Below are 15,642 nucleotides of genomic sequence, written 5' to 3' on the forward strand. Positions count from 1 at the left end.
AGTTCAAACTTCGTCTATCATGTATGGTATGGTAATTCCTCTTTGTGCTGCAATTGAACTGTCAGCCTTTCTAGCCCCTGCAATAACTTTCAACAATGATTATACTTGAGATCAGTTGCTCATTTTGACTTTTAGCACTTAGTGTTTGTATGAGAAGTGTCATAAACTATCTGGATCTAATGCCCTTAATGATTGTAAAGAAACTGGTAATTCAAGTCTTGCTTTTTAAATACAATTTTTATCCTATTAGTAGGTTTCAGAGATGACTGTAACTGGAGCATATTATCTCATTCTGAATGGCCAGTTTAAAGACAGTTTCTTGCTTAAGCAACAAAAAAAAAAGACTTTTCATTGACAAATATTGTGAGTCTTTGGATATCTGCTTTGTGCCCTTAAGGAACAGCTTACTGCAACTGCCCAAGTCTGTAAGTAGAAGACAGGATATTGTCCACATAAATTTAAAAAAAACTTTGCAACCATTAAATCAAAAAAAGAAGTTTTCATATTTTTCAGAAGAGCAACTAAAACCTCTTCAGGCATAATTTATGCTGTTGACAGCTGCTGCATATATAACACCAGGAAGTCTGGTTTTAATTCATGTAATATTGCTGGGGAGGTGGGTGGCTTACTTAATAAACTTGATCTTTCACCTTCGGAATCAGATTGAGTTCCCTTGTTGAAACATGCCTGTCTTTAATTTGGATGCTCGTTTACTTATGAAGGTTACCTGCTGACCTGCCAGAATCAGAAATTGATGTCTAACACACATCACCAAGTCCTCAGGCAGATGTGCAATGAGAGGAGCACAGAAGTGGTCATCTGTGCCAAGCAGAAAGCCAGAGAGGCATCCTGTGGTGGACCAAGAGAGCCACAGGCATGGATGAAGCAGGGGAAAACCATGGCTTTACCAGGTTATCACAGTAAGGAGACATTTGTTGACATCTACTTCCTAAAGTCTCTAAGGCTGGAGACACATACCCTGTCCCATCCCCCCTGCACTGCTGTGGTTGGTCTTCTCAGGGGGTTGCCAGCACCCATCTGCTCCAAAGAAAGCAGTGAGGCTGGGGTGGCAGGGGGACAGATGCTCCTTGGTGGGTTGTTCAGGGCTGGCAGGGGCACCATTGAAGACACTTGCAGGCAAAACAATTCAGCATTTATGGAGCATGCCCCTTGTAAGACGGAGGCCATAAGAAGCAAGTATTCTTTTAATGCAATTGACTCCCACATGCCAAACCAAACCCCAGCTTCAACCCTACTATAACCAGGAAACAAAGTCCTTCAATAACAGAGAATATTCCACCTTGATGCCCACACACACATGGTCTCTTCTCAGCTCTCATGTCCCTAGGCATTCAGTAATTAGAAGGTTCCTGCATGCCTTAGATGCCTTGGCTCTGCCTGGATCTACCATGAAATACCAGAAAACAGTCCCTAAAATAAAGAACAGCATCAAATTTTGGCTCCTGTTAACTCAAGACACATCAGTGTCCTTAACACAGTCTGTGATCATAAAGACAAGGGGACCAACCTCTACACCTGCCCTAGCTGGCCATGCAACAAGGCACAAGGTCACTTTGTCAGGCACTGAGTAAGGCCTCCAGCTTCCTTAGCATCAGAATTATATGTTACTTTATAGGCCCTGGAAAGTATTACAATAATTATGTCTTGAAATACCATAGATCCTGGATCATTAGGCTAATACCTTAAAGTTCTAGGAAAGGATGCAGCCTACCAACACATCTACTGACTTTCTGTGCTCTGCCTGATACAGCAAGAATAAGTCTATCTGCCTGCTTTAGATTTTTAAGTGCTAAACCTAACCCTAACCCCAACCCCAATCTGAAATGTACCTGGGTAGCAGTTCAAACAGCAAGAGACCCTCTGCTCGATGTGCTATTGTCCTCTCTTACATCTCATCTCCCTGTCCAGCCACTGCAGGATGCTACAGCAATGATATCCTAAAATTCTTTAGGTTCTGGACTCCTAAACATCTCTAACCTCAAATGTACTCAGGGAACCAGCCACTTCTGTAAATTGTGACGTGAGTGCAAGTGCCCCACTAAAAGCAGCAATCTCCCTGACTTTCTGGGCTCCACAGGTTGTGACAAGAATAACCTGTCTGGCTGCTTTTGCTTCTCTGACTTAACTGATTTCAGGAATGGGATGGCCCCATGGACTACATATCACTTCAGGGGTAGATCTCTCATTGCAGAAGTTAATGCATTTAAAGACAGTTTTACCAATGCATCCTGTAAAGCCTAGACAATAAACTGTGGGGGCTAAAGGCTGTTGTGTCCTGCATATAATTGCATTTTGCAATACATTCCAGGTTAGAGTTAGAGAAAATGAGGCAGCCAAACAAGTTATACTAGTTGTATCCTGCACAGACCAGGAAGATAGGGAGAGGATTCATACTAAAGGGAATCAGGGCTTTTAATGTAGTTTATGGTCCCCTGGGAAGTTATGATATTAGGGATGGGATTGGAATTAGGATGTGGGGATATAAAGCATCTAGACAGTGTTTTTATGCAGGGCACAGAGAGTAAGAGAGAAATCTGTCTATGGGCTTAAGGCTGGGGCTGCCTTGGAGTATATTTACCCCTCCCAGGGTGATGGTTAGAGCTAAGGAGAAAACCTAAAGCAGTGAGAGGGGCTGTGCTTGTTGCATCCTGCAGCTCCTAAAAAGGCAGGAAAGGACAGAAATTAGAGACGCTCAGGTAAGGCAGGGCATGGTCCTGTCTACCTAACTACCTTGGTTGTGGGGTGCAGATCCCAATTTAGAGGCATTTTTCTTAAGTTTCTCTGCAGCAACAAGAAGGTTTTGGGAAAGAAGGGTTCTGCTCTGGAGGTTGAAGACATTACATCATTGTGCATGACCCAGTGCACTTCATATTCCAAGACAAGGTCCCATCAGGAATAAAGAAACATGCTAAATTAATGTCCAGTTTAAGGTTTGAGTTGGAGAAGCGAAAGAAAATATTCTTGATACTTTCTGCAGAGCTATGAGGGATTTCTGGAGAGGAGTGGTATTTGAAGGGCAAGACCCTTTTATCACGATTTCAGGTAGGTATGGCCTTTTGGTTATTTCTGAGCTTACGGACAGGAATTGGTTGAGGTTGAGGGACCCAAGTGCCTTCCTTGTGGGGTGGTGCAGGGGCCAGACAGAGGGTTAAAACCTGGTGATGGGCTGAAGGCTGTCCCTTGTGTCTCTATGTACATGGAGAGTCCTTGTACATCTCTGGCTGGGACTTCTGGTTAGGAGTAGGGATGCTAAGCTGGAAGCAGCCAAACGTGTTTTTCTTGCTGTGTGTGCAGAGCTCAGAAGGGTGAGGTTATGAAAAGAGGTGTTTGGTAGCCCTGAGCCCTCCTGTGATGATTTGAGGGAAGGTACTGCTCCCCATCCACCTGCCTTTGGGGTCCAGGTCTTGATGTGCCATTTTGCATGCTACAGGCAGTGAAGGTGGAGGCAGCTGATATAAGGATTGAGAAGCTTAATTTGAGTCTGAAATGACTCCTGCTTAAGCATATTTCAGGCTGGATTTGGGTGGGAATTTGGGGTAAAGCTGGAGGGAGAAGAGTGGTTTTACAGAACCAGATGCAACCAGAAATTTTATTATTCTTCAGTACTGCAGAGCATAGAAAATTTTGATGGAACAAAGGATCTGGTCCTTGTATTGTTATTTACTGTATGGAATAGACAGATTTTTGGTTACCTAAATCCTGTACCCATCTTTGTAGAATGAAGAAGGCACAGCAAGAACGGACTTTCTCCCTGCTGTAATTTCTTAAAATGCAACCCTAACCCCCCCACCTTTGTTTAAGGCATTTTGTTATGAAAATCACACTATACTTTCAAGGTGAGATGTCTCCAGGAAACCAAATGGTACTTGAAGTCATAAAAAAGCTCCTGGACCTCACATACACCACTCTTCCCCGTGATGCTCCTTCATCTGCAGGATGCAACAAACATAACCTGTCTGGCAATTCTGCCTCCGTACCCCTAACCCTAGCCTGAAGTGCACCCCCATAGGAGTTCAGAAACTAAAAGTCAGTCTAAGCCCTTCAACTCTACTATTAGCTGCTTCTCCCTTAGTGTCTGCAGGTTACAATCTAATGCTTTTAGCTACATTAATCACTGGACCACAAAAGGTTCCCTCAGTCTGGTAGGTCACCAGGGAGCCGAACTCACCCCTCCCTCTAGCGTAATACTTCTCCTTGGGTTGTCACAGCTCTGTGAGAGTACATTTTGAGACTATTAGTTTCTCTAACCGTAACTCTAACCTTAGAATGAGATTTTCTCATCAAAGGGCTGCCTTAAAATGTAACAAGTGAATTTCACAAGTCCTTTTTAAGTCCCCAAATTACTAAACATAAGCCTATATAGTGAAAATAATATTCCTGACTGCAACACTAAATCATAATCTTATCATGAAAGATAGAAGAGCAGTAGTTCATGACCTGGGTCACCACGGAAAGTCCTCACACCACCAGTAATCCCTCTTTCTTTTTCATTCCTGAAGAAAATGACAGTAATGATAGTGTTAGCTCTAACCCTATCCCTGGCCCTATTTACCTAGTCAGTAATACAGATGTTCAGAGGTTACATAAAGACTTCATCTCATAAATTTATGGCATTGTCTTGCAGTGTGGGCCTTGGAGGACACCACAAAAATAATGTCTTTAAGTGCAATTTGCTGTAGCACCTTATCCCCACAATGTAATATGTAGCCAGGTGATTTCTTCTAACTCACAAGACAAACCCTGGAACCCCCTCTAACATCAGTCCTATCCCTAACTTTCTAGATTTTTCAGGATGCTGCAAAAATAAAATGACTGTTTGCTGTAGGTTTTCTAACCATAACCCAAGCCCTCACTGCCCCTGGAGTAACTGCAAAACTGCACTAACACCAGTCCTTTTCTGTGTCACTGTGCCCAACGGGGTGCAGGAAGACTAACTTGTCTGTCTGCTTTAGGCTGTCTAACAATAACCACAATCTGAACCTTAACCTGAAATGTACTGTCTCATGTAGTAGATCACCCAACAAGACTCAACACAGGACCATCAGCATCTTTAGCAACAACATTGTCTTGTACTCTTTTTACTGCATGTCGTGGTTTGAGCCTACTCAGCAGCTAAATGCCCCGCAGCCGCTCACCCACCCTCCCCCCACTTGGGAATGGGGGGGGGGGGAATCGGAGGGGCAAGGGGAGACTCACGGGTTGAGGTCGAAACAGTTTAATCACAGTAACAGAACAGTACCGTGACAGCAATATCAGCAGGTAATGTACCATACAGCTGCTCGACACCTGCCTGGCAATCCAAAGACTCCACAGCCACGGTCCCAGAAGTGGGAGCCCCTCCCAGCCCACTCCTGCCTTTATATAGTGAGCACTATGTCACGTGACATGGACTATCAGCCAATCGGGGCCCAGCCCTCCAGCTGTGCTCCCCCCGCCCCCGCACACAGGTGAGGGCACTGGGACCTGGGGAGCCCCTGGGGTCTCAGGGGGCTGCAGCTCCTCCTGCTGCCAAACCAACGGGAACTCTAGGCCAGCCCCAACCAGGACATTGCAATATATCCCAGTAACAATGCTGAGAAATGCATCAGGTCCTAGAACTGAAATTTAAACCCAGTCTGTCTGTTGACTATGTTCAATGGCAATGCAGAGCAGAGAACCCTCCTAATTAATATTAGCCTTCATCATATCTTTCTGGGTCCTGTGTGATAGTGTGTATAGATCCCCTAGCTTCTCAAACACTAAACCAAAGTTTAACATCCACCTATTTGGAAAGGCTTCTGGGTCAGAAACCCCACATTATATAGCACTGAGTAGTACCACTCTTCTCCACAATGATCTGGGATCTGAAAGATGCAGCAAATGTAGCTTGTCTAGATGTATTTTCTAGAATAAAACCTGATCCCATCTCTAAGTCATAACAAAAGGAAGTGCTTGTACAACAAAAAGCAATGTAAGATGCCCAGAGCCCCTCTGCTTCAGTGTAGCTTGTCTAGATGTATTTTCTAGAATAAAACCTGATCCTATCTCTAAGTCATAACAAAAGGAAGTGCTTGTACAACAAAAAGCAATATAAGATGCCCAGAGCCCCTCTGCTTCAGTTTTTCTCCCAGCCTTTCCATCTTCCTCAGTGTTTAAAAAATATAGTTTGTTCTTCAAGATGCTTTTGATTCTTCATCCCTAATACAAACTTGTAGGGTGCCCAGGGACCTGCCATTACATGAAAATGAAACGGCTCAGAAGTACTTATAGTACTTAGTATATTAGTTGTTTTCTAGACTGTGCAGAATGCAGCAATAATTAATTTGTAGAGTTTTACATTCCATAACACTGATCCTAATCTTAACTTTAAAACTACCTAGATGTTGATCTATATTGTCAAAGGCAATGTGGTATTTTCACGGTATCTTCGGTACCACCAGTATCTGTCTTGACCCATACCATCTCATTGCTTCAGTATGCCAAATTAAAAGTATCTGGAGACTTCCAGAGGCTCACTCATACCATCCTCATTGACAATCCTTTCTGGCTTCTGCATGAGGAAGCAAGAAGTGCCTGACTGTGTCTTCAGGACCCGGATTACTTGCTTTAGTCCTAATCCCAAATATAAGTGCACTCATGGGGCTAGATGCCACTTTAAATCTTAATATAAGACTTATAACACTAAAGTGACTCCTCACTGCACTTTTCTAGACTCTTCAGGGTGTAACAAGAATGACCTGTCTGTATTTTTAGGTTCTAGCAGTTTAATCCTAACTGTGACTCTAACTTTGAGTTAAAAATTGCCAGCCCTTCATTGAAAAGCATCATAAGGCATAAGGTCCCACACTTTTTCTCTAGTTTTATTCTGGTCCCCTGCAAAGATACTTCCCTAATAACTGTAGATACTTTAGATTTTTAAATCAGTAAAATGCCTTTCACCCACTCCTGTGTGAGGCTCTGTCTGGTCTGGACTCTGGAACTGCACGGTAACATGTACCTAGTAAACTAGTCTATGGTAATTAAAAAAAAATATATATAGTATTGAGCATAAATAATACTAATCCTTTACCTATCTTTGCTGGTCTAGCAGTCTTTAGCTAAAATATTTATATCTGATATGCTTTCTTGCATCTACACAAAAACATTAAACAAGACCTTCAACATTACTAATATTGGTCCTGTCCTTAACCCTCTAGGCTCATCCTTATGCATGCAGCAATAACATAAAAACAACTCTAGATTAATTTTATTCTGAATCCCCAAGTTTAAACCCTAACTTGATAGATAGCCATACAATAAAAGAAAACGTAAGGTGCCTGCTGAACCGATTCTACATCTTCTGCTACCTGTTTGTGCCTTGTAGCTTGTTCTACACACTATATTATAATCATTAGTTGCAAACAAGGAGCAAGATTCACTGATGGTGTGAAACACTGCAAAGATTAGGAAAAGTCTTTAGATGTTAAAAACTTGCCATGAGAAAAAAATGCTACTGGTAATTCTGATGTTCTTGTAACCAGATACCTAATCCAGGGTGAGGGGGAACAGGGGAGATGCATCTTCCCAATGTGTTGTACCATGCTTCTTTATTTCTGGAAAAAAAAAAAAACAAAACACCTGCTTTGGTGTTTCCTAGGTTTTTATGACCTGCCAATGGAGCTGTTCCCCTTCACACCACCCAACAGATGTTCTCCTGTATTTAATACTACTGCTGACTTGTGCCAGAAAATTAAGTTGGGAAGCTCTATTGGGCAGAAAGTGTTTGGGAGCAGAACTGGGAGAGGAGACTTGCAGTGCCTGAATGTTTCCACTTCTCTGTGCCCTGTGTGTTCCTCCTCGGCTGTAATCCAGCACTGCCATAAAGGCAAGGAGACAGACATCACTGCTTCGGCATTCCTGGTACCTCCAGGAGTCAGAAACTCATTGTTTGTCTTACTTTTTTGATTGTCAAGTTCTTTTATGCTGTAGGGAAATTTCCTTGCATCTCTGTTGGTTGGCCATGGATTTCATCGCAGTAGGAAAGAAAATGGGCCAAGTTCAAGTAAAGAGAATTCCTTATCTCCTACAGACTGTCTCTGCCGGGGGGTGCAGCTTTAAAAGGTCTCTACTGTAGCAGAGAGGATTTCTCCTTATTGGTACCATCTGGGTTCAGTTAAATTGACATTCTTCACCTGGGAAATTCAAGTGCAAACTTACAGCTACTTTTGACTTGTGTTACTGTAGACATGGCTGAAGAGGTTATCTATAGACGTCTGTGACTAATTCCACTGCTGTTGCTGAAACAGGGCTTTTCTAAATTTTATTAATCATTTAAGGAGATAGGTAGAATGAGATTTAATTTACATTAGTCATGAATGCTGTTCAGTGTGGATATTTTACACACAGTGTCTGTTATACTGAGGTCAGTATTTTGTGACAAAGCAAAACTTTCCAGCACCCGTCACTTAAAATAATATGGAAACCAAAGTGGAAACCAGCTAGAGAGTAGCAACAGCATTTGATGATGTAGGTCTACATAAAGGTGCCAGCAGCACTCTAGGTCTGGATCCTCACCTGTCTGAAGGTACCCTTTCACAAGATTAGGTCAACTCCCACATGTCCTGTATCCTATCCCACGTCCTGGGGTAGGGAAGGATTTAGAGGGGAGATTCCATCTCACAACCTGGAAGATGCAATAGACACCATGCAGCTGACATCTAGAAGCCGTTACAGAGAGGTGTGAACCTCAGTCTTCACATTTCAAATAGGTGCTCTTCCCTTCTGGACTTTAAAACTGGGAATGGACTGTCTTAAATTAAATTAAATGGGTGTTTAGATAATTCGACTATTGTGCTTCAGCTGGAATAGTCTTTTAGCTCTTAGACATCTGAGCTCCAATGGCTTCAGAACATCTAATGATCAAATAGGAATGCCTACAAAGTTAGGCAGTGACTTAGTTACTTGGCTCAAGTAACAAAGCAGAACTACAGTCCTCTGATGGGTAGAAATCAGCTTCAAATTTCCAAGCCAAGTTTACAGCTGGTCGGTTACAGTTACATGGCACAGAGTCTTGCTCTGTTATTTTCTCTAAGGATTTATGTTTGTGAACAGAAGGGACAAGGGCTTGATTTGGGAACTGTGAATGAAGCAACTCCATTTTCTAAGGATGACTGAAGAGTTCAAACTCAGTTAGACCATGAGAAAGCTTGCAGGTGCAATATACACAACCTCCTGGCAATGGGAAGTGGTATGTAACATACCTTAGTTATCTAAGGTGGCTTCTCCATTGAGGCATTAAAATCAGCCGCCCAGGGATCTCAGGCATTTAGCACACAGAAACATAACTTGACCCAAAGCTCATCTAGGACTGTATAAAACCTCAATTTGTACAGCTCAGCATGAGAGCAGTTTGATCTATGAAGACAGGTCTCTCAGAAGTAGGACTACACCAGTGACTAGTGCTGATACTGTGCTTGTCTCCATCTGCTGTTTCTCTTTTTCATGCAACCGTTGGTGACACAGCTGGGTTTGGGGACACGGCTGGGGGTGTCTGTGTTATAGCTTAAATGAAAGCCTGTGTGCAAGCATTCATGTGTCTCACACTGATTTTTTGAACCCAAGCTCATTTTCATCTTGAGGCATTTGGAAGAGATCAGAGTGTGATCTGGGAGGGGAAGTTAGACAGTTTGACTGATTTTGCCTGTTAGCCTGTGGCAAAGTACAGCCCCCTTTGTTGTGTGGATGGGACAGGTCCTGCTGTGGTCATGGCTGTCTAGGTGATTCTCTAACCTGTATATCAAGCTTGTGGCAGAATGGCATCCCCATGTCAGAGAGAGAAGCTGTGTGTGGCCTTTGGTAGAAGGCTTTCCTAAGAGAAGGTGTTGTAGGATTTGCAGACACAGCATAATAGGTACAGGTGCCCTCTTGGGCCTATGATGTTAAATCAGAACTTCTGAGAGATGGCAACACAGTGCTCTTTGCTGCTTTGTTTGGACATAACCTGAGCCATCATCGTTGTGCTGCTGTATGCAGAGCACACAGGGAGATGGGACTGTGCACCTCTGGTGCCTAGGACATAGAGCTACCCCGCAGCCAGGACTGCTCCAGCCTCTGGTTTGGGATAGGAGCTGCTGGCACTCCTCAGTGAACTCTGTGAGCAGCTGCATTGAGCCACAGATTTTCCAGGGTTGAAGAAAGTTTTGATCCATGACAGTAAGTCTGGTGAATGCAGTGCATGGTCCTGGGATGAATGTTAAATTTTCTTGCAGTCCTCCTGAACCAGAATGACACTGTTTCCATCCCTAATTATCTCTCTATAAATTAGATTTGTATGAGTCTCCATGGGGAGCAGGGCAGCCTCAGGAAGCCATTCTGCTCGTGGCCCATGTACTAACCAACATCTGTGCTGTTTCAGTCTTTCCTGGGCTGAGGTCAGATACCATGTCAGTAAACACGTATTTATTGCTTTACACACCTAAACCTTGCACAGAGCATAGTCCACATCTATGCATGTATTTGTACTGTACACATATGAATTTCTTATTTTCTGAGGACAACATTTTAACTGGAAATAGTGTCTGGAAGCAGATGGGCTGAGCAGCCTTTGAGGAGCAAATGTTTATTGTTAGCTTCAGCAACAAGAGCAGTCATCAGCTAGGGTGAGTGCCACTGCAATTGTATGATGATGAATTTTAGTATTTCTTTGTATAGAAAAAGGCTGGGTTGACAGAGGTTTAAAATCCAGTATTGTGCAAAGGTTTTATCTGCATAGTCAAGTTTCTTTTATGGTCTAGATGGAAAAAAGTCAGATGCATGCAAGCATTCAAGTGCCTCTGAAGAATTTGTTAGGGCTTAATTTGATTACTGACTTCATAAGTGTTTTGTAGTGTCAGTTTTGTTTCTTTTGGAGTCTTTTAGTTTATTCTCTACGGATTTAGAGATTAATATTTCTTTCTGAATGGGAGACAGCCTTGCAACAGACAGAAAACTATTTTGGAACTCAACAGATAATACAAAAGCAAACTTGGTATAGAAGAAATAATTTAGCTGAGAAACAAGATCAAAATCATTGGGTACCCAGAAGGGAGGATTTCACCTGTGTCTGTGGTGTGGGGTCACTGCAGTGGATGAAAAGACCCCAGGCCTGTGGGGAAGGGTCAGTGCTTGAGTCCAGGCAGTCTGTAAGGACCAGCTCCCCAGCCCTGCTCAGCAGCAGGGAAACAGTGAAAGAGATGCCAAGTGGGCTTTGTGTGTTGTGAAGTCCAAAACTTCTTTTCATGAAAGCATGCTCCTTTTTTTTTTTTTTTTTTTTCCTTCTGAAATCTCATTTCAAAATACGATTTCATTTCTGTTTCATTCACTCAAAGTCCTATTTAGAGAAGTGAGTCCCTAATTTATCATGTGAAATTTTCTACACATACAGCTACAGTTACGTCTCCTGGTTCTCCTCAATATTAATCCTACTAAAAAAAAAGGTAATTGGGTTAGTCAAGTGTGATATACTTTTTACAAATCCATACTGGCTCACAGGATTTCTGTGGTATGTTACAACATGTACCCTCAGAGGATTCCTAAATATAATTTCTAATATATAAGTTCAGCCCTACAATATAAATCTCTCTGAAAATAATTTCCTGATTTTGTTTGGTGTAACTGTGAAATAGAAAAGAAAGCTCTTGATTTAGAGATTTTTAAAACTCTACCTATTTTATAACTCTAAGGGTATTAAAAAATCTCACTAGATGTGGGGTTTTCTTACCTCAGTTGCCAATATAATGCCTTAATTATAAGAAGTGCAGGTTCATTTTGGTTGTATTAACATTATGAACACTTGTACAGTCCAAGCCCATGTATTCTTTGACGCTGGACTGACTTGATGGAAGGTGCTACGAGGTGATATTTCTGATGTGAAGTTGTTCAAGAATTAAATGATTTTCCGAGTCCCATGACTGGGTTTCCTCTCTTGCCATGTGCTCTTGCCAGCCAGCTCTGTGTCTTTTGGGACTGCAAGGTGAGAAGGGATGGGGAATATTTTACTTGCAGGGCTCTCTCATAATCTTTTTTCTTTGAGAAGTTAACTGAAAATAGCAGACACCTATGAACTCCTACAGCAGCTACCCACAGGAGAGGAGGTAGAAGGAGAGTGCAAGAGAGGACTATATATGCATGGCGCTTGCCTCTGCATATTAATTTTCTCTTCAAATGAGACTGATTTGCTGCCTCTTGATTCCCGTGTGTTGGCCCCGGGAGGCTGTGGCCATGCAGCCCAGCGTGGCTCTCCCCGTTGGACCATGCCTCGGGTGGTGGGACGGAGCTGGGTGCAGTATTTCGGTGGGCTGTCCTTGATGCCCTGCCAGCCAGATTTTCTACCTTTATATCCAGGATTTGTGCTACCTTGGAGGTGCAAACCAACCGGAAAACCTGCAGATAGGATCAGTGGAGATTTTTTTCTGTGTGAGAAGCTGCAGTGAATTCTGGCTGCCAGACCTGCCTGGCAGGCTGAGCTCAGCTTCCTGGCAGGGGGATGGCTCCAAAGGGTTAAACCACCTTTGTTCCCACTCTCTGGACATACTTTAGCTGTTGCTGGGGATCTAGCTGCCCAAGATAAAAAGATCACAAGCTCACATTGCTCTTAACTAGCAGCGTTTCTCTGTAATTCTCTAATTCAAAGCAGGCTTTGCTCACTTTTGTGCTCTCTTTACAAGCCGCGATGATGATAGGATTTCCGAAATCAAAGCTGAGTGCTGAACTGAATTAAGGGAGAAGAAGCCACACTGCCTGGTTCGGGTGAGCAGAGGATAATTGCGGAGAATCCTCCCAGCCAGTTTGGCAGTGGTGGTGGGGGAATGGTTTTCTTCTATCAAACTTGTTTTATTTTTATTGTAAAATAAATATTTTCTGGGCACTGGATGGCAGTAACTCACTCTGACCCTCCAGGGATGAGGTCACACTGACCACACATCACAGAGGACGGCAAAACTTTCCCATTTAGATTAAAACCTACATGAAACAAAACAAACATAATGAAGCAGCTTGGTGTCTTTTCCTCTCAAGACTGGCTCACACTATTTCTCTAAACACTAAGTCTGTATTAACACATTGGGCTTTGAACTTTGATTTGATGAATAGACTGCCATGGATAGACTGCTCTTCAACACTTTGCCCCAGTATAGCATTAAGGCTTATTCCACACTCCTTTACCTTCTTCTTTGCAGGAAAACATGCTAACTGGGGCAGGCTGATCCGTTCAATAACTCCAAGTACAGTATTAAAAAAAGTTAACTAAATGGGGTAGTAAATTTATTAAAAAATAACCGATTATTAGATAATGTCACTCACCCTGTCAGAACATAACAAAAAGAGTAATTAAGTTATTTGAAAAATAATGTGAAATTGAGCGTAGAGGGACAGTTATCTTTTGGACTGATCTAAATTTAAACTGCACAGCTCTGCACACAGACAGGGTGATCATAAAGTTAGAAAGATGTGATTTCTCAGCTCCATAAGGTTATCCTTCCTAAATTGCCAGGATGTTGCCAACTAACGTTGATAACAACCAAGTGGTACCAAAGAGTATGTTAAAAAATGAAGCTTTCCCTGAAGTTGCCCTGTTAAGAATTGTTTCCTGCTTCACAGGGAGAAAGTAAAGCATCTTAAATGCCACTTCAGGGTGACTGGTTTGCTAATGCTGCCTAAGTAATGGTTACCATTTCACTTTTATTGTGCTCTTGTTAATTAACTCCCACAATTAGGGAAAACAGAAATTCAATAAGAGGAAATAAAGAGTTCTTAAGTTATTAAATGCTGTACATCTGTGAAATCTGGCTGAGAAATATGGTTTCAATACTTGATTTAGCATTTAGTAGTTCTTTATTAATCTTTGGGAATTGAAGCAAGTCTTCTTTGACATACATAGGCAGGATAAACCTATTTTAAATGTTGTCAAAGATAAACAAGGAAGGAGAAAGACTGTCTGCATGTCAGACTTAAAATGATATGTGCAAAATCATGGTCTATTAAAGTCAGTGGAAATTTAGACTCATACTGGCTTATGATCAAGATCTGTGACCTCTGATGGTACATCGGGCTGCCCAGCAGCAGCAGCCCAGCAGCCGGTCTCACTGTCTCCTTGCCTGTTCATTTTGTGCTGCCAGGGCGACCGCCTCTCATTTGTACAGGGGCGAGTGCTTGTGATCAGGCATCGCTCACATGTGGAGCAGACAGGCAGATGGGCAGACGGGGGGTGCTGCCAGGCAGCCCAACCTGGGACAGCATCCACTGAGAAGCAGGTCCTGTCACGGACCATAGGCAGCTCACACCTGCCTGCCGGGTTAGCCATCCATGACGCCTTTGGTCGTCCAAGCAGAGTCACTACCGGGACCTGGTTACAGCTTCATTTCGGGTTTTCTGGTCCAGTGCAGGTGTTTATGAATCTAAAATAAGAGAACAGAGCTCTATTAAATATTTAAACAGAAAATGATAAATTATCTAAACTGTCTAACTAAGCAACTTTTTCTTTTACTTTGATGATAAAGCAGGTGTATTACCCTATTTATTATCCAAGCTGCCAAAACTATAGCTCTGCAGATTCCCAGGGACAAGGGTGTGACAGCAGTGGGATGATATCCGAGTGCATGGCGGTGACCCCAAACATAAGTATTTTGGCTGTTTGGTTCTAACAGTGTTCTGTTTTATTTTCCTGAAGGTTACATAAGATAAGCGTTTTACTCCAGAAATGTTTGAACAGTGGCCCAGTCGAATTGGCTTCTTTTACCAATATGAAAAAGTATATTCAAAATTATGCTTGGATAGCACATACTGAACAGCCATGAATGAAATTCTCTTCCGGTAAGTTTTTCCAGCTTTCTTCATGGCAAAAAGCATCCATTTACTCCTACATTCTTCAAATTCCAATGTTTACTTCCTTTGTACAGTAGTGAATTTTTAAATAGAAAAGCATTTCTGGTTTAGGCTGTAAAGTTAAGTGCTATCTGTGTTCTGAATATATTCTCTGGATGCATCTCTGACAAAAAAGGAAATCTGCATCAGCTTACCTTTCTTGCACTCCACCTGTGTGCTGGTTTTGGAGAAGTTGGCTGGGAGGGGTGGGTCGCTGCTTGGGGTCTGGCTGAGCATCAGCAGGTGAGTGGTGATCATTGTGCATCACTTGTTTTTTGTCAGGTTTTATTTCCCTCTCTTTTTGCTCTATTATTTTTCATTACAATTCTTCTTATTATTATATTGTATTTTATTTTAGCCATTAAAATGTTCTCATCTCAACCTATGAGTTTTACTTTTTTTTCCAATTCTCCCCATCCTACTGCAGGGAGAGGGAGTGAGCGAGCAGCTGCATGATGCTTAGTTGCTGGCTGGGGTTAAACCATGGCAACCTGTTTTTGACTATTAGAGATGACAGACAAAGCAGAAAAGTAGTGAATTTATTTTTCACTTCTCTGTGGTATATAAAAATATTCTCTTTGCATTAGAAGTCCAGGCCTAATCTGCCCTTGAAAATTCTATAGGCTGCTGTAGGAATGAAAACATTAAACACAGCAGTCCCAGGAAATAGGAAATTATTCTTATCCTACTGTGTTTGCAAATGCAAAGCCAGGTGTATAGGACAGCTGTTCCTTAAAATCCGGAATCATGGAAATTAAACCACAT

Source organism: Tyto alba, unplaced genomic scaffold (assembly GCF_018691265.1).
Source record: "Tyto alba isolate M040663 unplaced genomic scaffold, T.alba_DEE_v4.0 Super-Scaffold_38, whole genome shotgun sequence".
In the NCBI taxonomy this organism is placed as follows: domain Eukaryota; kingdom Metazoa; phylum Chordata; class Aves; order Strigiformes; family Tytonidae; genus Tyto; species Tyto alba.